Genomic DNA, 24,775 nt, shown 5'->3' with positions numbered 1-24,775 from the left:
AGATCTCACTAAATCTTCCATCTTCCATTTCATATATTTTATATCTAGTATTAAGACATAATTGCATGCTAATGTTTCTTCACAACTATGCAAATTTTTTTATGGTCATTTCATGCTCCAATTATCCTTTGGTGTAAATAATTATTAAAACTTCTTTATCCCCCAGACTAGAGAAGATAGAGAATGTTTATTTTGGAAAACCATTTTTTACTGCTTTCCATGCTATCCAGCAATATTATAAAGCAGTATATTGCCAGAAACAAGCCATTATAGTAGTCCATGATCATACACCAGTAATTATGTCTTAGATATAATAGAAGTTTTTGACTTTCGTAGATGCAATCTCAGAGGTCCATCTAAGTGTAGGGCTGGGGAGATTTTTTTATTCCCTCTGAGAACCAAATTCAGTCTCTTTTCTTCCTGTAACTTGATGTCAATTGTGCTTCATACATGCATATATATGCATTTGCATATTATAGACCCTTTTTCAATAACAGTATAGCAAAGACACTCATCAAAAGCCACTCTTTAACTGAAAAATCTGTTCTTGGAGAAGGTACATTTGAGATTACAGATAATTTGACTCTATTTATGGAGAAAAAAATGCTGACCGTCTAGGTTGTTTCCGCTCTATATATGTGCCAAGTAGGTCAATATCAATTCAACTTCTGATAGAAAGTCATTCCTCGCCGGGCATGGTGACTCATGCCTGTAATCCCAGCACTTTGGGAGGCTGAGGTGGGTGGATCACTTGAGGTCAGGAGTTCAAGACCAGCCTGGCCAACATGGTGAAACCCTGTCTCTACTAAAAGTACAAAAATTAGCAGGGCATGGTGGTGGGCGCCTGTAATCCCAGCTACTCAGAAAGTTGAGGCAGGAGAATTGCTTGAGCCCCGGAGATGGAGGTTGCAGTGAGCTGAGATCACATCACTGCACTCCAGACTGGGAGACAGAGGAAGACTCTGTCAAGAAAAACAGAAAGAGAGAGAGAGAGAGAGAAAGAGAAGGAAGGGAGGAAGGAAGGGAAGGAAGGGAAGAAAGGGAAGGAAGGAAGGAAGGAAGGAAGGAAGGAAGGAAGGAAGGAAGGAAGGAAGGAAGGAAGGAAGGAAGGAAGGAGAAAGAAAGAAAGAAAGAGAAAGAAAGAAAGAAAGAAAAGAAAGAAAGAAAGAAAGAAAGAAAGAAAGAAAGAAAGAAAGGAAGGAAGGAAGGAAGGAAGGAAGGAAGGAAGGAAGGAAGGAAGGAAGGAAGGAAGGAAGAAAGGAAGGAAGGAAGGAGAAATAACTTTCCTGACTAAATCTCATGACTTGATATTTTACTGAGATCCCTAGATCTTGAATTTGTGTTTTCTGCCTTATCCTCAAAGCTTGGCACATAGTAGGGACAGAGTAGGCACTCAACGTATTTGTAAAATAAATGAATAATTAGATTATAAATATTGGACTCATAAATGTTTGTCTATATCATCTGCATATAATAATAATAATTATAATCATAATAGCCAGCATCGTTGAATGTTTGCAATGTGCCAGGCACTATTGTCAGACACTGTTCGTACATTATTTTTCTGCATGAACTGATTTGCTACATGAAACATCCACATGAGCTTCATACCACTATTATCTCTATTTTATTAAGAAGGTACAGAGGTGTTAGGTAACTCGCGCATGATTACAGCTAGCAAGTAGCAGAGCTATGATTTGAACCAAAGCAATCTGGCTCCAGAGTCTATCCTCTTAATCACTCCACTGAACGGCATCTATAATGTTGTATGAAACCAACATAGATCTAGTGCTACCTTGCAGACCTGGTTGGCCTTGGAATTGAAAGAAATAAAAAATTAAAAAAGAAAGTAAATTAGGAAAATTTTTATAATATTTGATCATTAGACTTGTATGTATTGATTATTACGATTTCTTTAAAGATAATAGTACAGTAAAAATGGCAATTATAAATAGTTTAAATCTTTATGGTAATCACTGTAAAAAATTCCACAGGAAAATGAATTCAAAAGATCAAGTGACAGCTCAGTTCTTGTCTCAGTCATGCTTAAGATCTCCCAAAGAGCTGCACCCAAACTATCTGTTCTTTCTTTTCTCCCTCCCCATACATACATCTTTCAAATCCCTTGATTCTGCTCCTCCAAAATAGTGTCCCCCAGCTCTCATTTGGCCTCCTGCCTTGTGTTTTTCTCCAGCTAAAAGTTGAGGTTGCTAATTTTTCCTGATTTGCCAATGGTACCTACTTTTTCACTTAATCACTATCTCATTTATTATTCCTGATAAATTTACTCCCCCCTCATCTCTGTGCTCTCTGGCACCAACAAAATGAAACATTCTGTCAATGTGATGTAAGGAAAGCTTATGTAATCTTTGGTTACAGAAATATTAAACATTCATAAAGTATTATTTATTTCATTAGAAAATGTAATGTTTTATAAAAAGTAGAGTATCATATAAAAGTTTTTACCTTTTTTCTTTTTATCTTTTCCATGATATGAGGCTTAGTGAAAACTGCCTAACAATTTTGTGAAGTTTATCAGGTTAACAATTTTGTGAAGTTTATCAGACCATCTAATTTAAAAATAATTAGATGGTCTCCATGCTGTTATCTATCTTAGACATTTTATTTTCTAGGTAAATAAATGATATATGATTAAATAAATAAAGTTTGTCTGTATATCTGTCTCTTTTGTCATTCATCACCATTTTGCATTTAATTGTACAACTATTCTTTCATCAAATATGTTTTGAGCACATATCATGCCAGACAGTAAAGGATCTGAGAATAAAACTATGACTAAGATGGGCTTATCGGGAAGTAATCTGGAGCTCCATTTTCAAGGAGAAATAGAAGTTTATCTGTTAGGGAAAATGGAGCAAGTAAAACCAAACGTATCAGGCAGAGGGAATGGCATATGAGTATGGTCTCTATGCTGAAAGCTTATGTGAATGATGAGTGAGTCAGAGTACTTGAATCTGTAATTGTTCAACATACAAGATTATGTAATTTTCTGTATATAGATGTGGATATATATACAGATACAGATAGGTTACACACTGAATATACATAATGGTTGATATGGTTTGGCTGTGTCCCTACCCAAATCTCATCTTGAATTGTAGTTTCCATAATCCCCATGTGTTGTGGGAGGGACACGATGGGAGATATTTGAATCATGGGGGCAGGGTTTTCTCATGCTGTTCTCGTGCTAGTAAATAAGTCTCATGATATCTGGCAATTTTATAAAGGGCCGTGCCCCTGCACATGCTCTCTTGCCTGCCACCATGTAAGAAGACCTGCCTTTGCTACTTCTCTGCCTTCCACCATGACTGTGAGGCCTCCCCAGCCATGTGGAAATGTGAGTCTATTAAATCTATTTTTCTCTATAAATTCTCCAGTCTCAGGTGTGTCTTTATTAGCAGCATGAGAATGAACTAATACAATGGTGCACTTACATATTAACATAAACCACTGCTTATTTGTCACTGTTAGTAATTTGTTTTAGTGGATTTTTCTCCAGTTCTTTAAAATTTAATTTACAGTATAGAAAAATAGGTAGTAAGAACGAAGAGACATGCTGGGAATCTGTAAAATTATACTTCTCTTGCTGGCTTATATGATGAGTTTAAGTAGTCTAGCTCCATCTGCCCCCTTCAAAGACAGCCAGCGTACTTACACAAAAGTCATCACAGGCAGGTGCTAACATTTCTAAAACTTCACCACGGCATTGTCAGTTTTTCTCTTGCATTTTTGCCTCCTCCCTCAGCACTGACTAGTTTTGACCCTGACCATGGCCTCAGTCCTGTTTTGCAGGTATGGGTAAGATTCCCTGTGCCCTGCTTTGGTGAGCCTTGAAAGACCTGATTGGAGCAGGCAAGACCTGTACTTTCCCAGGCCTGAGCAATCATAGGAGGAAGAGAACAGACCAGAGAAAAATTATTTTCTTCATGTTGTATGTTCAGAAAATATAGAATTGGATTATACGCCAATTATCCCACATAATTAAATAATTAAAGAGAGCAAAATCATACAGCTACAAAGGGATTATAGAGTAGAAGAAACATTGGTTCTGAAGCTATTCTATACTCTTCATATTATTTAATTCCCATATAACCCATTGTATAAATTTTATTAATTCCACTTTATAAATGAAGGAAGTGCAGCTCAGAGAAGATAAACGATACGTACAAAGTTATGAATTAGTAAGACTGATAACTATGATTTCAAGAGAGCTCTTTAAAAAGCTTACAAGACTTCTTGTCAGGGCCTAAAGTAGAACCAAAATCTGGTCCTTGGCAAAGCTTATTTAAATCTTTAATAAAATAAGTAACTTATTCCTTACCAATCCATCATTGCTTCATAGAGTTTTCTAACCATAAAACTAAAGATACTAATAAAATTTACATTTAGGATCTTTCAATTCTTGTCTTTGATTTGTTTCTATTACAGTTGTTGATTATGTGCTCTTTTTTTTTTTCTTTCGAGACGGAGTCTCGCGCTGTCGCCCAGGCTGGAGTGCAGTGGCCGGATCTCAGCTCACTGCAAGCTCTGCCTCCCGGGTTTACACCATTCTCCTGCCTCAGCCTCCCAAGTAGCTGGGACTACAGGCGCCCACCACCTAGCCCGGCTAGTTTTTTGTTATTTTTTAGTAGAGACGGGGTTTCACCGCGTTAGCCAGGATGGTCTCGATCTCCTGACCTCGCTCAAAAATTAACCTTTGCAAAATTTAATTGCCTTCTTTTATGGTCAGGGAACAGTTGCTTTATGAAATTTCATCAGCTATTTTGCTGTTTATTTTTAAAAATCAGTTAAGCATATTGGTCAGTGAAGGTCTCCAATTAGTTGCTAATGACCAGTTTGAAGAATGAATCAATATCTGAGCTTTTATTGAATCTTCAGCATGTCTTATTATAGATTGCAACCCATTTTCATTATATGTTAAATTTATTATGCTGTGCCTACTTATTCCCATTCAAAAGCGCCAGGGCAATATTTATTTCCATATTCAATATGTGTTACTTGGTTAAGATTATGTAAACATTAGGAGTGTAAATGAACTATAAATAACTGATGAACCTTTAGAGAGTATTGACTTACAGCTTCTTAACTCAATTTAAGGTCCTGTAATGTTAATGACATAAAAGCCAGTGATCATTATCCATACAACTATGATTGACATTTTTTTTCTGCATAGCACTAGACTAAATTAGTTGGAGTTCTGGTTATAAGGAACAATATCTGAACAAAAAATCAAACAATATTCTGTTTATACTATATATTTTATTAGAGATTAGACTATTCAAGCCTGTAATCCCAGCACTTTGGGAGGCCGAGGCGGGCGGATCACAAGGTCAGGAGATCGAGACCACAGTGAAACCCCGTCTCTACTAAAAATACAAAAAATTAGCCGGGCGCGGTGGCGGGCGCCTGTAGTCCCAGCTACTCAGGAGGCTGAGGCAGGAGAATGGCGGGAACCCGGGAGGCGGAGCTTGCAGTGAGCCGAGATCGCGCCACTGCTCTCCAGCCTGGGCAACAGCGTGAGACTCCGTCTCAAAAAAAAAAAAAAAAAAAGAGATTAGACTATTCATATAATATATAGAGTAATATATTCTGTTCTATAGTGTATATATATATATATATGTGGTAACAGAATATCTAGAAAAAGGCTAAGTGTATATCATGTGAAAAATTGAAATTCTGCTACAATACGGCAAACATTTGGAAAAAATCACCAAATTTCCACGTTTTTGTTTGGATGTGTTTATACTGTATTTGCTTTCTCAAATAATGTAGTATGTTCATACATGTTGGCATGATTTTGATGATCTACATTCTCAAAATCCCACTTTTTGGTTTCAAATGGCAGAAGCATTTTAAAATCTACTTATGGAGGTTCTATTTTTAATAATTGTGAAGTAGCTTTTATCGGAGCAAAGCTCCCATAGATAACAGCTATAAATCCTGTGTATATCGGAGCAAAGCTTCCATAGATAACAGCTATAAATCCTGTGTGTATATATATATACACACACACACATATGTGTATATATATATACACACAGCAAACACCAGATACCTGGAGTGCACCCAAGAACAGGTAAGCCAGGAGGGCTATGATTACTTAGAAGGAAAAGGCACTGGATGGCTAAAACTCAAATAGAAACCCACAGTTTTACTGGCTTGAAGAACTAGTCAACAAAACTAAAAATAGCCACAGCGGCTGTAAAGAGAGGGCCACAGAAAGGGAGCCTCAATCTGTGCATAAACTGTCCAAATTGCTCAATGATGCCATACCTACACATGCCCTAGGCAGATTCCAAGTAGCCCAACTAAGACTGAAAAACTGAACAGAGATTTTAGGTCCTGCACTCTACAGGAAAGAAAAAATTTGGGCCCAGTCAAGTTAACCAACTGATGCAAGAACAAAAAAGAATGAGTGAGTGCTCTTCAGAGGAACATAAAAAAACCCAGAGTTTCTACAATATACTATTCATGACATCCAGGTTGCAATAAAAAACAAAAGCAAAAACAAAAACAACAACAACAACAACAACAAAAAACCTAGACATATATGGAAACAGTACAAAGTAATTCATACTTATGAGAAAAAGCAATCAATGGAGACTGTACTGAGATCAACCAGATGTTGGAATAAGCAAACAAGCATCTTCAAGCAGCTTTTAAACTATACTCAAGGACACACACACATGCACAAAATTATTGTACCAAAAAAGAAATAGTAACAACAAAATACATTGAATATAAATTCTGTAACTGAAAAATGTAACACAGTATCTAGAATTAAAAAAAATCCACTATATGTGATTAATAGAAAATTGGAGATGATAAAAGAAAGCATAAGTACACTTGAAGTCAATAGACTTTTTCCCTCTTAAATTCTTTTAAATGCATATTAATATTTAAGGCAAAAATCACATCATTGCCTATGTTTGTAAATAGAATATATATGACAACTATAATGAAGAAATGGTGGGTGAGAGATCACGGTAACTGGACCTATATATTGGCAAAGTTCTCATGTTTTAGATTAAATGGCATTATATTAAAGAGATTGACAACACCAAATATTAAAAAGTTTGTGAAACAACTGAAAGTCTGCTGCATTGCTATTGGGAATGTAAATTAGCATAACCATTTTAGAAAACAGGTAGTTTTTAATAAATACAAAAGTCCTTCACATTTTCCCCTGTTAGGTACATATCCAAGATAAACGACACTACATGTCCATAAAAAGACCTAAACAAAAATGTTCATAGAAGTTTTTATCATAATAACCAAACCTGGAAACACCTTAGGTTTCCATGAAATGGGAGAAATGATACAAAAACCGTGGTGTATTTAAACAAGGAAATACTATTCAACATAAAAATGGAACAAATTACTGACACACGCAACAACGCTGATGACTCCAAAAAGGATTATGCCACATAATAGAAGTTTACACCAAAGAGTGGATACTCTACTATTCATTTATATGATCTTTTTAAACATACCTAATCTTTTGGGAAAATAAAACGGGAAAAATGGTTGCCTTTGGGGGCTTGGGGGCAGAGTCTGACTGGGAAGGGGCATAAAGAAAATTTCTGGGATGATGATAATATTCTTGATAGCAGTTTGTATTACAATGGTGTATGTATTTGTTAATTAAATATTACATTCAGTGAGTGAATGTTATACTGGGTGATAATTTATGCATTTCAATGTAGATAAATTTGAGCTTGAAAAGAAATATAGCAGTATTTAACTCCAGTTAACGATATTCATGATCATGTGTATAGGAATGAGGTTTGCAGTATATTAAAAGATAAAATGGATTTATGGGTAGATATGTTCAGATGGATAGATATGTGATAAAGCAAATATAGCCACATGTTAATTTATCATTATTATTGTTATTATTATTATTATTGACATAGAGTCTTGCTCTGACACCCAGGCTGGAGTGCAGCTGTACCATCTCAACTCACTGCAACCTCCGCCTCTCAGGTTCAAGTGATTCTCCTGCCTCAGCCTCCTGAGTAGCTGGTATTGCAGGCACCTGCCACCACACCCAGCTATTTTTTGTATTTTTAGTAGAGACGGGGTTTTGCCATATTGGCCTGACTTCAACTGATTCGCCTGCCTCAGCCTCCTAAAGTGTTAGGATTACAGGCATGAGTCACCGCACCTGGCATTAACTATTATTATTTTTTTGAGACAGGGTCTCATTCTGTTGCCTAGGCTGGAGTGGAATGGCATGATTATAATACTTCACTGTAACCTTGAACTCCCGAGCTCAAGCAATCTTCCTGCCTCAGCTTCCTGAGTAGCTATAACTACAGGCATGCAGCACCGTGCTAGGCTCACTTTTTTTTTTTTTTTTGGTAGAGACATGGTCTCACTATGTTGCCTGTGCTGGTCTCAAACTCCTGCCCTCAGGCAATTCTCCCACCTCAGCCTCCCTAATCCCTGGGATCACAGGCATGAGCCACTATACTTGGCCTAATTTTAGAATCTATATTTTGAGTACGTAGTGTTCACTGTATGATTCTTTCAACCTTACCATGTGCATGAAAATTTTCAAAATAAAATATTGGTCAAAAAAAATCTATAGAAATATGACACATATGTAAGATTTATCTCATTCATTGGATTTTATGTATTTTCAATATCAATATCAATAAAAAGTTAGATTGGCATTTCTTAAATCAACTGTAGAAAAGGATGTTGGATACAGCAAAGGAAAACTATCTTTTCAACTTCCTTCAGAATCAGAGGAACCAGGCAAAAAGATAGTCCTGGATGAGCAAAATTGCTGAGTTTTTCCAAGAAACCCACAGGCCTGCAATCAGCAGGTGACTATTTCTCTTGTACAGTTTTCCAGTTCTTTAATCTCATATAAATGAAGAACTTGGACTTAGAATCATGTCTGATGCATAAGTGTTTTCTTTTGAAGCACTGTACAAGTCAATGAGAAATTCACTGAACCATTAAGGGGTCTGCTGTGTGGCATAGGGAAGGCTACTTCCTTAGGCTTCAGGCAGGCAATGTTCCTCTAGGTGATGAAGAAGAAGGATGTTGTCTGGTGGCAAGAAGAATTTAGTTCAAAGAAGCCTAGTTCAAACTTGAATTTTACAAATGAAGAAACAAATGCCCAGAATTTAAATGGCACAGCTGGTTTTCAAACACAGTTTCCAAAATTCCAAATGAGTGAAAATTTTATTGTTAAAGATCTACTGTGTTTCACTCTCCTTCCTACTCTAAACCAAAACATTTATCACCTCCTGAGTCTTATGCCATCTAGTTCTACCTTCTATAAACACACTCATGGGCCAACTTTCATCATAGCTTTACAAGTTCTATGATATATTTCCAAATTTCTCAATTTTAAGAAAGTACTCCTCTTTGCAAGTGAAGCATTGGTTTCCTCTGGCAGTGACACCAATTCTGCAGATCTCCTCAGTGGATTCATAAAATCACTGGGGAAAGACAGTAGCCTCCTTCTGCTTCCTGAAGGCCACTTACAAATCAGTTTCTTTCATTGTCATTCAATAGCTTCATTTCTTTTCATTTGTTTAATTTTTTTAAGACAGGATCTCACTTTGTTGCCCAGGCTGGAGTGCAGTGGCATGATCATGACTCACTGAAGCCTCTACCTCCTAGGCTCAAGTGATCCTCTTGCCTGAGCATCCGGAGTAGCTAGAACTACAGGTGAAAGTCATCATATCCAGCTAATTTCTATTTTTTGAAAAAATTATTGTAAAGATGGATCTTGCTCTGTTGCCCAAGTTGATCTCAAACTCCTGGCCTCAAGTGATCCTCCCACTTCGACCTTCTAAACTGTTGAGATTACAGGCATGAGCCATCATGCTTGCCCAATAACTTCTTTTCGAAAAGTCCAAATAATGCACCCTTTCCACATACTCATCTCCATTATTGGCTGACTTCATGAAGACTGTCCACAAAAATATTGGTACCTAATTCACAGTCATCTTTGTTCCTGAAATTTCTGTCATTCTTTCTAGGTAGATAAACATCAACCAGCATTAATAAAATGTGACTCCACAGAAACCAGAAAATATTGAAAGATACTTTGTGAATGTCTTACTTTTCCCCATTCTAAGATTTCTGCTTCCAGTTTAATTACTTTTTGTCTCTACCTCAAATTCAGCTACACACACCACTCCCCTACCACACACACATCAACGTTTATATTCAGATATCCTAACCTTACCTTACATTTATTATAGTAGCATCCTAACCCGGGGTCCCCAGCCCCCAGGCTGTGGACCAGTACCAGCCTGTGGCCTGTTAGGAACAGGGCCGCACAGCAGGAGGTGAGTGGCTGGCAAACAAGCATTACTATCTGAGCTCTGCCTCCTGTCAAATAAACAACAGCATTAGACTCTCACAGGAGCATGAACTGTATTGTGAACTGTGCATGCGAGGGATCTAGGTTACGAGCTACTTATAAGAATCTAGTGCCTGATGACGGGCGCCTGTAGTCCCAGCTCCTCGGGAGGCTGAGGCAGGAGACTGGCGTGAAACCGGGAGGCGGAGCTTGCAGTGAGCTGAGATCCGGCCACTGCACTCCAGCCTGGGCGACAGAGCGAGATTCCGTCTCAAAAAAACAAAACAAAACAAAACAAAACAAAAAAACAGTTTCATCCTGAAACCATCTGCCCCTATCCCTGTCAATGGAAAAATTGTCTGCCACAAAACTGGTCCCTGGCGTCACAAAGGTTGCACACCACTGTCCTTCCCAGTCTTCCTGCATGACTCCACTCGCATTAATCTTCCCCATTGTTGAAGTTATCTTCCCCAAAACTCACTTCCTTGTTTAAAGACTTGTGAGTTGCCTATCACCTGTAGTGAAGTACACAAACTCCTTGGTGATCTCAGCATTTATAATCAGGCCCCCTTTCTACCTGTCTGAACTCATCTGTTGCTATCCTCCTTCATGAATTCTTATACATCTAGTTAACTGATATCTTCCTATTTACAAATATAGCAGGCATTTTGAAAATGCTTTGTGATGACATTATCTTGTCTCTTCAACAAAGAATGTTCTCCTTTTTTGTTGCATGGTCATCTTTCATGACCTAGCTCAAATATTCCCTGCTCTGTGAAAATGTTTTCTGACTTTGCCCCACAGAATTTTCTGTTTCTTTCTCGGTGTCCATATACTACTTAGTTGATATTTAGTAGAACCCTCACCATACTGTAACTTTAATATTTTTTACAGTGGCTCTCTAGTCTGTAAAATTACTGAGGGCATGGATAACACTAGCTGGAATATATTGCCACTCAAATTTAAATTTGCTGAATGAGAATAAGTACATGCACTGTATAATCTTTCTTGAGAAAATTATGGCAAATGAAGGCCATTAAACTATCAGACCCTTAATTTGGTGGAAATGTAGAACTGTTTTGGTACACTAGCTAAGTGAAAATATTCAAAGAGAAAGCCAACCTGTATGAAAAATGTGGCAGATCTTTATCATTTCTTGATTGTCCAACATTCATCCTCCATTTCTTTTCTTGAGTAATTGGCATTGTGTTTACTATTGAGGGTATGCAGTGTCCTGCCTCCTGCCAAGGAAGCGTAAATAGAGGAGACTTTTTTTCTCCCTACCCTATAGCAATTAGGGCATGTGCACGTGACTTTGGCCTAGGAATTTGACTCTTGAGCATGTGAAGCACAGACTAGAGAGACAAGGAAAATCAGATAATGATAGTGGCAGAGATAGTCATATCAGAGGAATGAAAGAGGAAGTAGTGATGGCGGCAGCAGTAAGCAATGACTATTCTGTACACGTATCAAAACCTAGGGATGACCTTGATGTCTGTCATCTTCTCACTGTGGTTTTCAAATTTTCCCATCAATTCTGCAAGTTATATGATATATTTCAAATGTATTTCAGCTTAAGTAAAATAGTATTGGTGATTTCTGTTGCTTGTGATCAAGAAGGAAGATGGATATAAATATCACATGTTATGTACACACTCACAGACACACACAGAGAGTGAAGCTAGAAAGATTAAGAGAGAATAACTTGATTATAACTGACAAAATGAATAAATATGTATACAGTTGCTTCGTTTAAATATCTATAGAAAAAATGTGAAGGGAAAACGGTAGTGACACTACTCACAGCAATTATACAAAGACTCAATGGTTATACAATGATCATGATCAGAAATGAACATAGTGTCACTTCAGGAATTCTGTTTCACAGTGAAAATGTCCATCTAGTTATTTTTCTTTTTTTTTTTTTTTTTTTTTTTTTTTTTTTTTTTTTTTTTGAGACGGAGTCTCACGCTGTTGCCCAGGCTGGAGTGCAGTGGCGCGATCTCGGCTCACTGCAAGCTCCGCCTCCTGGGTTCACGCCATTCTCCTGCCTCAGCCTCCTGAGTAGCTAGGACTACAGGCGCCCGCCACCGTGCCCGGCTAATTTTTTATATTTTTAGTAGAGACGGGGTTTCACTGTGGTCTCGATCTCCTGACCTTGTGATCCGCCCGCCTCGGCCTCCCAAAGTGCTGGGATTACAGGCTTGAGCCACCGCGCCCGGCCAGTTATTTTTCAATGTGCTCTTTATTTTCACTATCTTTAACTGTGTAAAATTTGATAAATCATCATTTTAAAATGACCTCTATAAAGCTCACATCTTTAAAGAAAATCTTTCTAATGTAGTCTAGCACAAAATTTTAAAAATATATTTTCTTGTTTTATCAGCTTAAATATCAAACTAAATGAATATTGCGGAGTAGTTGTGTTCATTGTTTGCATCTGGCATATTATTATATTTTTAACTAACATGCAGAGATACCAATAGATACTTATACACACACATGTGTATGTATTTATCAAATAATGTCTCAACATTTATAGTCAAGTTTGTAAAGACCACCAATAATGTAACTGATAACTGATGATAGCTGGAGTCTTTCTATGGAAAAGCCATTCAGTCAATGAAACAATTCACTTCAATAAATTAATTTTAAAATAACCTCTAAGATATCATATATTGTTTACAAGAATACATGGCAGATTCTCATTCTTTCTCTCTGTCTCTGTCTCTCTCTCTTCCTCTCTCTCTCATCTTACTCTTGGTAGACAATATTTCTCCTGCTAGTTCATGCCAAGCACCTATCACCTCTCAAAGGAATAAAATCAAAATTTGTGTTTGAATGATTCTAACGTTCCATTTCAGCTTCTAGGTCTATGGAGCATTTTGAAAAATATTCATGCAAGCAGAGATGTTTGCAAGTGATTCAATACTTAAAAGAAAAAAGAGAATACACCAATTTAAAATGTTCTAAGACCTATCAAGGAAGAAAGGGAGATACTTGACTGCTGAAATCCTGAGCTATGTGGGTGTGTCAGAGCATATTGGTATAAAACAAAAATGGCACAAAGCAAAATGTGGAAGAGAATGATTTCCCGCTGTGCACTGCAGACAGCAAGTTAATGTATTTGATCCACAATGCAGATGAAGGGTTTAATAGATCTGGAAAATCAGCCCAATTTGAATCATAGCTGTCCTGAAACAACAATGCATAAGAGATGGGCGGGGGGGGGGGGGGGAATAATGTTGAATCCAGTCAGAAGCAAACAAAACCAAAGAGAGCATGTATTCTATTCCTGTTTATAGGATTTTCAGTTTGTCTTGTACTGTTGGTTAGATATGCCCTTTTCAGCTTCCAAAATAAAACAGTATTTTTGGAGTCTTCAGAGCTGCTATGGGCTCTTTTCTTCTTCTTTTTTTCTTTAATCAGAAAAAGTAGTACATGCTTCTCTGTGGAATTAATTTTTAAAATTGTTTACTGTCTTCCTTCCAAACAGATTACAGTGAAAATGTTACGTATTTTTATTTTAACCAAAGAGAAAATCAACAGAGTTAACCATACATACTTCAATGGATCTTAGGCATGTTTATAGAATACCAGTGTTTTCTCTGTGTAGTAGACACCCCAAATAAAAGAAAGGCTACAAGGTCCACTGTGGACTCAAATGTCATCTTAGCCACTTGGTCCAGCTAAGCAGTATTAGATTTTATTAAATCCCCAACAAAGGACACCATTCATCTAATTAAGATAGGATTACACCATAAATTTGCTGTGATTAAAATTTAGACATACATAAGAAAATAACTAGTAAAAGTGAAATACCTAGGAATACATTTAACCAAGGAGGTAAAAGATCTCTACCAGGAATTGATTATTATTTCTTCAAAACACTGATGAAAGAAATCATAAATGACATGGACAAGTGGAAAAACATTCCATGCTCATGGATAGAAAGAATCAATATCATTAAAATGACTATGCCACCCAAAAGAATCTACAGATTCAATGCAATCCCTATCAAATTTCCAATGTCATTTTTCACAGAATTAGAATAAACAATTCTAAAATTAATATGGAAACAAAAAAGAGCCCAAATAGCCAAAGCAAAAAGATTCTAAGCAAAAAGATCAATGCTGGGGGCATCACATTACCTGACTTCACACTATGCTCTGAGACTATGAGGCTATAGTAATCAAAAAAGCATGGTAAGGGTATAAAAATGGCACATAAGGCAATGAGACAAAGTAGAGAATGCAAAGATAAATCCATATTCCTATAACTAATCTTTGACAAAGTCAATACAAATAAGCAATGGGGAAAGGACTCCCTATTTAATGACTGGCTAGCACTATGCGGAAGAAGGAAACTGGACCCTATGTGTCACTATATACAAAAATTAACTCAAGATCAATTAAAGACTTAAATGCAAGACCTGAAACCATAAAAAGAAAACCTGGGAGCAATTCTTCTGGACATTGGCCTAGGTAAAGAATTAATGACTAAGACTAATTGCAAAAGCAAATGCAACAGAAACAAAAATGAACAAATGGGACTTAATTAAAGTAAAGAGCTTTTGCACAGCAAAGAAACAATTAACAAAAATAAACAGACAACTGCAGAATGGGAGAAAATACTTGTAAACTGTGCATCTGACAAATGACTAATATCCAGAAACTATAAGAAACTTAAACAAATCAACAATAAAAAAAAATAGCTCCATTAAAAGTGGGCAAAGGAAATTAACAGACACTTCTAAAAAAAAAAAAAAAAGTAAGTAAAGACATACAAGTGGCCAAAAAGCAAATGAAAAAATGCTCAGTATCACTAATCATCAGGGAGACGCAAATTAAAACCATGTGAGATACCTCACACAAATTAGAATAGCTAGTATTAAAAAGTCAAAAAATATTAGATGTTGGTGAGGTTGCAGAGAAAAGGGAATGCTTGTACACTGTTGGTGGGAATGTAAATTAGTTCAACCCCTACGGAAATCAGTATGGAGATTTCTTAAAGAATGAAAAAGAGAACTACTATTTGATATAGAAATCCCACTACTGGGTATCTACCCAAAGGAAAATAAATAACTATATCAAAAAGACACCTACATTTGTGTGTTTGTTGCAGCACTATTCACAATAGCAAAGTCATGGAATCAATCTATGTGGTCAACAATCTATGTGTTGGTTGGACAAAGAAAGTGCGGTGTATGAACACCATGGACTACTAAGCAGCCACAAAAAAGAATGAAATCACATCCTTTGCAGCAACATGGATGGAGCTGGAGGCTATTATCCTAAATGAAATAACTCAGAAGCAGAAAATTGAATACCACATTTTCACTTGAAAGTGGGAGCTAACCAATGGATACACATGGAAATGAAGATGGAAAAAATAGACACCTAGGAATACAAGAGAAGAAGCTGAGAGAGGAATGAGGACTGAAAAATTACTGACAGAATATATTGTTCACCATTTGGGTGATGGGTTCACTAGAAGCCTAAACCTCACCATTACACAATACACCCATGTCACAAACCTGCACATGTATCCCCTGAATCTAAAATTAAAAAAAGAAAAAAGAAAAAAAAAAAGCTGTCATGATAATTCAGATTTCTTGTAGGAACATTAATGGCTACATCAGGAAGGACATAATAGTGCACCTCTATAACAGTGACTTCAAATAACGTGTTCGTACTTCAACTTACCCAAACTCCTCCAAGTATTTGTTAAAACACCTGTAACCAATCACTTTATGCTTAATAAATTAGAATTGACTACCCTACCTCAGATCAAAATGACCTCTTGAAGTGCAAAAAAACTCCAAAAAACCAAAGCAACAAAACACAAAAGTTAGCAAAAGATCATATTTAGACTTTGATTAAACAGATTTTTGTCTAACTTCAAATCTATTTTCCCAAGAAACAGGTTCTTACTACACCCTGCTTCTGTCATTTATTGAGTACTTACTATCTAGGGGGCACTTCTCTGGTCACACCATTTTCAGTCTTTACAATTTGCATTGAAATCTCATCCATCACCCATTTAAAATTAGAGTCCTTGAATTGCTTTGTTTTGGTTTATGTTCCACTTGTAGAACAATTCTAAATCATCCTAAAGTCTTTCAGAATCATTATGAGAAAAAAAAGAAAAAGAAAACATAGCTGGGGCACTTATTTGGAATGTTCCAGCATAAGGGTACCCAAAATATTCATTGAGGGGGTGGCAGTTGGAGAGAAATAGACTGCTTCCAAGCTTCTTCCAACCTCACTTCATCAATATCAGCGGAACATATGTTCAGTATCTGCTCTCTTCTGTCTGCTTTCCAAAATCAAGCCTATAAACTAGATGTCTCTTTGGCAGGTTAGTGTGTAAACTCAAAATACAAAGCAAGGAGAGGAAGTGCAAAACAGTTTCAAGCCACGGAAAATGAAATTTAGAATCTTAAACCAAAAAAAGGTATTTGTGATATAGAAAACAAAAAAAAAATTTAGGGCTGTGTCTACAGTTAATAATTCACAAGTAAAAACAAAACAATGATAAATCTCTAAACTAATTGCTATGCTAGGAGCATGAGCTTATAGTCATGTTCCTCAAACAAAAATATCAGAAGAGATTCATGTACGCTTTGATGAATGCAACAGCATCAGGAAAGATGCTGTTCCCCATGGACCCTCCCTGCTCCTTAAGTACAGCTTGACAATTTCCTATCTCTAGTGATAAAACACACATAAAAACACTGTTCCACATTATGTTTTCTCTGGCTTAAAAGACTTAGACAAAATGAAACAGAAAAGTCACATTCATTTACTTCATTCTTTTCATTTTTTTTTTTTTTTAATCAGTAACTATTAGCATTCCTCAGGGCTTAATCCTGGATCATTTTATTATTTCATTCTTCTCTTCCCCAAATCTTATCCACTTCCAACCCATTTACACACCATCTGTAGAGTCAATAACTCCCAAGTTATATCTCCAGACCAGATATCTTTCTGAAAGTATAGACCTATATATCCAAATGCCTGGTTAAATCTCCACTTTTTTAGATGTCTCAGGAACATCACAAATTCAATATTACTCTCCAAAGTAGAGTTTATGGTTTTCAGTGTTCCAATCCCTACCCGAAGGGACACCCAGGATTAGCTACTCCTGAATTCTCTCAAGCTCAACACATTTTACTTTACCCACCCAGTGTCTCGTAGAGAAAACTGGGAGTCATTACTGATGCCATTGCATCATTTAATGTTATGCTAACTCCAAAATAAATTTCAGATCCATCTGCTTCTCTCCAGGGTCACTGCCAATACTTGGGGCCAAGTCACAAGCATTTGTAACATCTGGACGTCTGCAATAGCCTCCTAATGGCCTGCTGACTACCCTTATCCTTTCTTTAGCTCCCCCCACCTTTTTTTTTTTTTTTTTTTTTTTTTTTTACATAACGAGTTTTCTTAAGATTCAAATCTGATCAAGTCAGTCTTCTTAAAAGTAGATCCCAGTTGTACCTAGGTTAAAATTCAAAACGATTATCCTGGCTTACAATAGCCTCTCATCACATTCAAAGAATACTGCCTTTAGTCCATTTCTACAATAAGGCTCTGCTTTTCCCTTCCTTAGAGCTTGTCTAGAAATCTCTGTTCCTTAACTCTCCCTCACTCCACATACCTTCCTATTGTTCACAAGTGTTTCTTCCTTGTCTTATTTCCTCCATGAGGGCTTTCCTAATGCTTTGTAAACAGGTCCTTCATTACAGCCCCTAATTCTGCCTTATTTTTCTTGCATAGCACTGATTACAAGGTTTAATTTTAAATGATAATTATCTATCGAAGGTCTAGCTTCCTTCCTGGAATGTAAGCTTCATGATGGGAGAGACTACGTATGTTTTGTTTACCTTGTTCATCATTGTATTCTCAGAGCCTACCACCGGGCTGGACACATAAAGGGATTCTCCAATAAGAAATTCCTATCAGAGGCCGGGCGCGGTGGCTCACGCCTGTAATCCCAGCACTTTGGGAGGTTGAGGCGGGCGGATCATGAGGTCAGGAGATCGAGACCATCCTGGCTAACACGGTGAAACCCCGTCTCTACTAAAAATACAAAAAATTAGCCCGGCCTGGTGGTGGGCGCCTGTAGTCCCAGCTACTCAGGAGGCTGAGGCAGGAGAAGGGCGTGAACCTGGGAGGTGGAACTTGCAGTGAGCCGAGATCCGGCCACTGCACTCCAGCCTCGGCAACAGAGCGAGACTCCGTCTCAAAAAACAAAAACAAGAAAAAGAAATTCCTATCAGAGGCCGGGTGCGGTGGCTCACTCCTGTAGTCCCAGCACTTTGGGAGGCCGAGGCGGGCAGATCACGAGGTCAAGAGATCGAGACCATCCTGGCTAACATGGTGAAACCCCATCTCTATTAAAAGTACAAAAAATTAGCCAGGTGTGGTGGCGGGCGCCTATAGTCGCAGCTACTTGGGAGGCTGAGGCAGGAGAATGGCGTGAACCCGGGAGGCGGAACTTGCAGTGAGCTGAGATTGAGCCACTGCACTCCAGCCTGGGCGGCAGAGCGAGACTCTGTCGAGAGAGAGAGAGAGAGAGAGAGAGAGAGAGAGAGAGAGAGAGAGAGAGAAAGAAAGAAAGAAATTCATATCAGAGGATGGGCCTGGTGGCTCACGCCTGTAATCTCACTTTGGTAGGCCAAAGCAGGAGGATCACTCGAGTAGGAATTCAAGACCAGCCCGGCCAACATGGCCAAAACCCATCTCTACTAAAAATACAAAAATTGGCCAGGCATGGTGGCGCATGCACGCCTGTAATCCCAGCTACTCAGGAGGATAAAGCAGGACAATCATTTTGAACCGAGGAGGTAGAGGTTGCAGAGATCGTGCCACTGTACTCCAGCCTGGGAAGCAGAGTAAGACTCCATTTCAAGAAAAAAAAAAAAAAAAGAAAGAAAAAAAAAGAAAAAAAAAAAAAAAACAGAAGAAAAGAAATTCATATCAGGATTTAGTACATAAATTGTGTGCCTGTTCTGGAGACATGGCAAACTTTCTTTTGTCAGAAAATAAAAAGACTAAAACACGAAACCAAACAACACAATAAAAATAACTTTTAAAAAATGATGCATGTATTGTTTTAGTGACTTGGAAGCCCAGAAATAATGTTAGCATCAAAGACTAAAACCATTATTTCCTTAAAATTTATTGTGTGAATTGTCTTTCTAAACCCATACCACTACCCTCTGGATAGTTTACACATTCCATCTGGAAAATAAACAAAACATTTCATCTTTTGTTTGTCTTTTTCTGAGTCACTTTGAATTCTCTATGGGATTAGGTTGGTTTGGTTGATGAAATAGGAGTTTGATTGCTTAAATGATGCATTTTGCAGTATTCCAGTCTATTCCCCCCACCCCCAGCTTCTGGAATTTCTATATTGCATTATCACTTTCAAATTACACCAGGCCTCAGCCTAATGCATAGAGTAAAGAATTAGAATGAGTGTTGCATGAAAAAGTACTTCAGAGCTGACTCAAGCATCTAATTCTGTTTTATGCTATAAAAGCAAATTCTATGCAGCTTTAGTATATCTATGAAAATACTTGTTTTATAGACAAATTTTTTTCAAAGTGAGATTTGACAGTGTTTATAGCAAAACACTTTGTTCTCTAGCAGCTGTTTGAACACACACATAAATATGCAGGAAAACCCACAAATATTCTGTTTCCTCTTGTAAATATTTTAAGTAAAAAGTCAGCATTTTACAGTCATTCAGCATACTATTGGTAATAATTCTTTTTATTTAGCAAGCACATATAAACTCTCAGATATAATGAGTTTTTGTCAGAATTTTATTTTTGCCTTTTTTTTGAACCAACATTCTATAACCATTAAACTCTAAGTTCCTTGAAGGCAGAAGCCATGATTCATTAATCTTTTTATTTTCAGAGACAATTAGAGTCACTGACATCAAATAAGTGCTCAGTAAAATATTCATAAAATTAAAAATGACCTCAAATTTTGTGAATCAATTTAATCATATGAGTTCTAACATGAAAAAAAATTCTTCACGGAAAATATTTGTTTTAGTTAATCTGGTCTTCTAAAACAAACAAACAAACTCCAAAACCGTAAGCCTTTCTTTGTCACATGTTATGTACAATTAATATTGGTTTGGGTAATGCAGTTCATTGACCATAATAAATGTGTAGCACTGAACTCTACAAAGTATTTTCACTTTATCCCTTGATTCTTCCAACAAAGTTATAACATAGATGGGATAGGCATTACTTGCTCAATATCACAGATAAAATAATGAAAGATTAGTGATGATGGGTGATTTGCTAAAGATGGAACATGTGTTTCTAATTCCAGCCCCAGTTCTTCTTAAACTATATGCAACACATATTCATTGAATCCCTCCACCTTTCCAAGCACTTGTCTAGGCAGTAATTACACAACAATGAACAATGCAGGCAAAGTCTGTTGCCTTCAAAGAGATTCAAACCCTTGCAAGCACACTATATGATATAATTTCTGCATAATTTTTAAGATACATTTCTACACTGCAAACAGTAAATGTAAAAAAAAAAAAAAAAATCAAAGTAGGGGTTGACAATAAGAAGAGAGTTTCAAAGATACTCAAAGTGAGACTGGCTAGAGGTCAAGCCCAGAGGGTGAGCTAAAGTAAGGGTAGATACAAGTCAAGAGAAAAAAGAGTCAGCCAATCTTTACTTTAAATTCCTAGGCAAAGATTAGGACCCCAGGTTTGAAGACAAAGTAATTAAATGTAAGGATCTTAAAAGAAGGACCTGATTCTGAGTCAACCGCTTCAAAAAGGAGGAACTCTTTTTTCCAGTTGAGAACCAGAGGTAACCTTTGATATGTAAGCAGATCTTAGTCAATTAACAGAAGGGAGAAGTCTCTACAATTGGTTGCCCTACAGGTCTGAGAAAGAAGGAGCCCCAGAATTCGTAAGAATCAATTTAAGATTTTCAAAATTAGAAATTTCTAAAAACTGCTTTCAAAATGCAACCAAAAATAGCTTGCTACCACTTGCTAAAATCATTTCCATAGTTTCCCTCAATTTCTTGGGGTCTTTTACTGCAGTTCATCTCACAATTCATATATTTGGGAGCATATCTGTTCTTTTCCAATTATGAACAGCCATTAAGAAAATTGCTCATCATCACCAATTTTATGTTATTTTCTAACTTCAGTCACCTTTACGTTTTCTAATTTTTTTTTTTAGCGTTTCTCAGGATAAATACCATTGTAAATATTTCTAGACATTTAAAAAGTGTTTTGAGAATCAATCTGACTATAAGTAAGATGTCCAAAATGAGACATTCTTACTTGAATGATATTACAGAAGGTGTCTATGTTGTTCTCCAATTAAATATTCCTAATCAATTTGCTTTTTCAAGAGTAGCACTTGACTAAAATTCCTTCCACTTCTGAGTTTTTATATGCTGCCACATACACATGGTACACTCTTATTTATATTCTCTAGTATTTTAATTGCATAGTAGTTAAAGCTCTTCATTGCTGATGTATAATGAGCTGTAAGATCACTATGGTATCACCAGCTATTTTTTCTCCACACTTGCACACAGAGTAATTTCTTCATCATCTTGTTTTAGCGTCATGAGATTTTTGCTTCTAAAAAATTGCTTCTCAGTTTTCCATATGGAACTTCTTACCGTTTCTAACATATTCCTTTCTCCTTGTTTTTTTAATAATATTTTGTTTATTTTTGTCCTACTTGTTAATTTAACAATACTCTCCATCATCTAAGATCATATCTAGAAAACATATCCTGAGACTATTTTGGAAGTGAGATATATACTTGGTAGATTTGGGCACATCAAGACAGCCAAAGGCTATTCATTTTTTCTTACAAATATGAAATTTGATGATTGTTACCAGAATGGTTTATGACTAGAAGTTACTGATTAGCGAAAATATTCCAAAAGAGAATTAATGCAATGAAATATTAAAATAATAAAGGTTTGATAATTATATTAAAAGCTTAAACTTAGACATACCTAGGAGATCAACTTAAGAACCGTATTGATTCCCTCAGGCTCCAAAATTTATTCAAACCTCAAGAAGGTCAACTTATTGAATGAAATGTTTTCAGTATATAGATTTATTCACTCATAAAACTGTAAACATTAACTTGTCCCAAGCATGTTGAAACAAGCGCTATAAACAATATTTTTAGAATTCAATATATTTGCTTGGCTACAACAAGCATGCCTGGTAAATTATTATTTTTATGAGATATATATTTTGTCTTTGTCTACCCTGTGAGAAATGAAACAAGCTTGAAAATCATTGTTATGAAACTGATAGATGGATTCAGGGGAAACTGATAGATGGATTCAGGGTCTTAGTATTCCTAAACACTCATAATAATATTTATTTATCATCCCTCTTTTTCTGAACTAAATTTCTGAAACTAAACTTGCTTAATAATATATCTGCTTAATGTAATACTGGACCCAAAAAAGTACTGAAGACATATTTAATGAATACATTAATTAATGCAAGAATACAATATGGATGATATACAATATGAGTTAGAAAAAGTTACACAGCAGAGTGTGATAAAATAGTTCGTAATTTAAATTATGAGCATGTATGTAGTGTACGTGTATGTGCATTTACTTTATTTTGGAGTTATCTGACACAAATTCTTCTCTTTTTGGTTTTAAACACTAATTCTTATCCTTGTTTTTCAAAATATGCTTTAAATTCACATTTTTCTCCACCTGTAATGATGTACTCTAAATCCCCATTTCTATTAAAAACAAAGATTATAATAATTTATCAGATTCATGTGCATTACTGTAGATTAAACTCCACAGAAGTCCCCATTCCTCACATTCTTGTCTCACTCCAGAATCTCTCTCACTTGACTTTTAGAGTAAACATAAATACTTCATTTAGATATTTCAAGTATAGTATATGATAATCTCACTCTGATACACCTTCCCTACATTTATTATAATTTTCTCTCTTAATATTCTCAATTAAAATCCCATGCTCTGGTCAAATTATTTCCTTATCTCACTCTGAACACAGCATCTCACTTCCCACCTCCCCTGGGTAGTGCTCATTTACTTTCCTCAATTATTCTCCATAAGTCTAAATTTAGTATTTGTTTCAAGATTAGCTCAAAATCTATCCTTCTGACAGAGAAAAAACTCATCCTTTCCTATTCTGTATCATTTGGTCCCTATCTTTGCCATTAAAAAATCACAACTTACCATTAAAAAGAATCATTGTTTAATTCTTTGTCTGTAGATGTAACCATAACATTAGAAATAATGTTGTATACTTCTGAATCTTCAGAATGTTTAGCACATCAATAAGTGCATAGTCAATGCTCAACAGTTCTTATCAAACACGGTTTCATTCACTTACAACATGTAAGCCTACATATCTCACCCACGAAAAACACAGAAATGTGTATGTGTACCTCCACGTATTAAAAGCTATTAGTGGGGTGAAAATATGTTCAAATGGACAAGCTATTACATATGGATTCTAACATACACATTCATTCAGCAAATGTTGACGAAGTGCTTGTTATGTATAACAAGGCTATCCTTGGAACAGTCACCTTGGAATTACTCATTTCCATAACTTCCTCAGTGTCTAGCTGAGAACCTTCCAAATGATTAAAACAAACTCATTTGATTATAAGGTGAGGCCTCTGTTCTCAAAGTTTATTCATTTTGCACTGCTATTTATAAGAAATTATCTTTCAATTTAGGGGTTATTACTAAGCCAAAGATAGGTATTGCTTTTTTTTCTTTTTAACATTGAATATTAGTTTTCTGTTATCTTAAAATCGAAACAACCTGGGACATTTGAAAAATATTCAATTTTAGTTATGGCTGAACGGAGAAAGAAAGGTCTGAGCAGATGGCTGTCAAAACACCAATGACTACATACCATGGCTGAGAACTTACACAAAAAAATATGCAACTTGGTACACAGTAGACTTCTTCCATGTAAATGCCAAGGGACATCTGGCTTGAAAACTCTGCAAAATCAGTTTGATGCTATTCTATATTTGCCCTGTCTTCCATGAATATTAAATTATATCAGCATCTGCTGGAATCTGACAGGAAAGACTGCATCCCCAGAACCATTTCAAACCCTAGTATTTCACTTTCCCACATTAGAAAACACCTAGAAAATAAAACCTGACTCACATGAAGTATGCTGCTTACATGAATGAAGTTATTTGGGAAATAGAATCCTTAAGTCTGAAAGAGTGAAAGTATCCCACTCACAATAAATTCTCTTTCTTCTAACGAAGCACATACATGTATATATACTATTTGCATGTAAACTGCTTTACTCTTAGAACTTCTTTCTAAATGTGTAGCTACTGTGCTCATTTTTTTGCAGTTAGACTCAATTTTAG

At 36.3% G+C, this 24,775-nt stretch overlaps 1 protein-coding gene across 9 annotated transcripts in view; it reads right to left on the bottom strand.

Annotated features, from left to right (window-relative positions):
* LAMA2 (laminin subunit alpha 2) overlaps window positions 1-24,775 on the bottom strand; it is a 611,630-nt gene that overhangs the window by 456,608 nt on the left and 130,247 nt on the right. The window lies entirely within an intron of this gene.

The sequence above is a fragment of the Macaca fascicularis genome, chromosome 4 (assembly GCF_037993035.2).
Source record: "Macaca fascicularis isolate 582-1 chromosome 4, T2T-MFA8v1.1".
NCBI lineage: Eukaryota > Metazoa > Chordata > Mammalia > Primates > Cercopithecidae > Macaca > Macaca fascicularis.
This window is presented reverse-complemented; position numbering and strand designations above follow the sequence as displayed.